Source organism: Schistocerca nitens, chromosome 3 (assembly GCF_023898315.1).
Source record: "Schistocerca nitens isolate TAMUIC-IGC-003100 chromosome 3, iqSchNite1.1, whole genome shotgun sequence".
Taxonomy (NCBI): domain Eukaryota; kingdom Metazoa; phylum Arthropoda; class Insecta; order Orthoptera; family Acrididae; genus Schistocerca; species Schistocerca nitens.
In genome coordinates this window covers 723,450,444-723,452,981 of record NC_064616.1, presented here as the reverse complement: position 1 = coordinate 723,452,981, position 2,538 = coordinate 723,450,444, and the positions used below count along the sequence as shown (strand labels likewise).

Below are 2,538 nucleotides of genomic sequence, written 5' to 3'. Positions count from 1 at the left end.
TAGATGAGCTGGTTATCCTGGTCCACAATACGCAGCTCTAGATAGTCCAATGTCTGAACTGTTATTGTGAGGTAAATAGCGTTGTTAGGGGTCTCAACGATCTTATACCCTGTTCCAACTGATGGGAAGAACTGTATGAATCAATCTATTACTGAGATAGGAGTTTGTTACAATGTTACACTCGACATGGATTGTACTGATAGGAAGTATATCCACTGACTGGTTGGACCTGTAAAATATATTAGGGTCCTTCTTCAAAACTTTTCCTTTTGTGAAACCCAATAGCCGTCCTATTGAATCTTTCTGGTTAAAGTTAGTCGCTGCATTCAGTGACTTTACTTCATATTTAAGTGTATTGATGTTTGTACGTAGCACAATCCCTTTTCTAGACCATTTTCAAACGTCGTTTAAATCGTCAATGTCGTGTGCACCAGTTGTATGTTTCCAGTCCAATTAGCAAAATACCTCATTCCCCGTTCCTTAAATAGACTGGCGGGAAATAATTCGCACATAATACTGACGTTCGTTCTCTTAAAGGCAGAGTATACGACATTGCATCTGGACCTCAACTGATGAGACGACGTTAAATGCACCTCCTTATATATCCTTCTTCGTAAACGTTAGAAGAACACGATGCACAGATGCCCACACAAGTAAGTATTAAATTCATGGTAGCGATGAAAATCGTAGAACACACGTCTTCTGGCGGTGAAGTATCGTCGTAATGTTTCTGGTGGCTGCAGGTCTCCAAATGAGTCGAAACTGGAGACGTTATTTGTATTTTTCTTAACATACACCAGCCAGTGAATTCCTGGTCTCCGAGCAACATCTAAATTCAAAATTCCACATTCTTCTGATTTCCACATAGTCTCTGGTAATGCATAAACACGCCACCGAGTCCGCCTGCTTAGGTGAGCGTACTCGCTTCGGCGGTACATATACTACAGTTGGAACGATACAGAGAAGATTAGCATGGCCCCTGCGCAAGGATGACACGCAAAATCGTGAAGGGTTCCAATTTTTTTATTTTTTTTAAATTTTATTTTTATTTTTTATAACCGACACTGTAGCTCAGCGTGTTCGGTCAGAGAGCTGTGTGCTCTCTGTAATAAAAAAACTGAGTCAAGAAATCACCGATCAACTTGAACAGATGTCTTGTGACGTCCGCCCAGACCAAAAAAAGCAACGAACTATATTGAAAAAAAAAAAGAAAAGAGGTGAGTGGCAGCGTGTTTGCTTACCATGTAGCGGGTTCAAATGGTTCAAATGGCTCTGAGCACTATGGGACTCAACTGCTGTGGTCATCAGTCCCATAGAACTTAGAACTACTTAAACCTAACTAACCTAAGGACATCATACACATCCATGCCCGAGGCAGGATTCGAACCTGCGACCGTAGCAGTCGCACGGTTCCGGACTGCGCGCCTAGAACCGCGAGACCACCGCGGCCGGCCATGTAGCGGGCCCGGGTTCGATTTCTGGCCAAGTTGGTGATTTTCTCCGCTCATGGACTGGGTAGGGTGTTGTCCTCATCTTCATTTCATCACCACCGACACGCAAGCCGCCCAATGTGGCGTCACCTGAAATAAGAATTGTAACCCGGCGGCTGAACTTCCGCGGATGGGGCCTTAAGGTCAATAGTGCCTCATTTTACTTCGTTTACGCCACGGAATCTTGGAATGCTGAATTTTGTCCAAACAAACTTGAGTAGATCTGTATTTGTAAGCGGTCTATCCGGTAGGGTAGCTAATAGATTTTTTTCTGTTTATGAAGAGACCTAGTCCTTTCATATATGGTTTCAGGTATAATACTTTTCCGATAGCTGCTGCTTCCATCATGCGTTTATGTCTTCTTGCTTCCTCCAGCTGCTCCTTGGAGTTCTGTGCTTTCTTGACTGTTCTGGCAATAGTCGTAGCACCACCAGCCAGTGAACCTATCGCTGAGAGACTTGCGAGGGCAGGAATTAGGAAGGGGATAATTCTGTCTGATGTCTTGGGCATTGTTAGAACCGGGGATTCAGGCGCTTTTAGATGCATACAACACTGTCTGAATACTGTTTTTTAAACACCCCTGCCCTGGTTTCTTCTTATTCATCATCACTGTCTTCTTTTTCAGTGCACGAAATGCGACATTCATAACTTGCTTGAAATTCACACCCAAGCCCAACTTAATTTTACCGTCCATGGTTTTATCAACTACAAATGTTGCAATCGCTGCCCTATACCAATATCGTTTCTTGCACGTATTGCCTTGGCTGTATCAGCTAAAACTCGATCTGCAGCGTTACATCCTTGGAAAACGTTATGTTATGCTTATGCAATGCCGTATTCCGAACAGGACTCGTCAGTCTGGTTAATCCCCTTATCACCACGAGCCAAACACTTTTGAAGCTTTGTACCAGGACCGCAGTAATTATACCCCGGAATGTGCAGTTGAATGGAAGTTTGTTGAGAATACCATCACCTTCTATAATGTGTCTCCTATCATGCATGTTATGCTACTGTGCTGGCTGTGCTCTGTGCACCCAATCATATAGCA

At 43.5% G+C, this 2,538-nt stretch overlaps 1 non-coding gene across 1 annotated transcript; it reads left to right on the top strand.

Annotated features, from left to right (window-relative positions):
- Positions 1 to 917: 917 nt before the first annotated feature.
- On the top strand, positions 918 to 1,024 carry LOC126250451 (U6 spliceosomal RNA). The gene has a single exon (XR_007545688.1). It is a non-coding gene; the product is annotated as a U6 spliceosomal RNA (small nuclear RNA).
- The last annotated feature ends 1,514 nt before the right edge of the window (positions 1,025 to 2,538 follow it).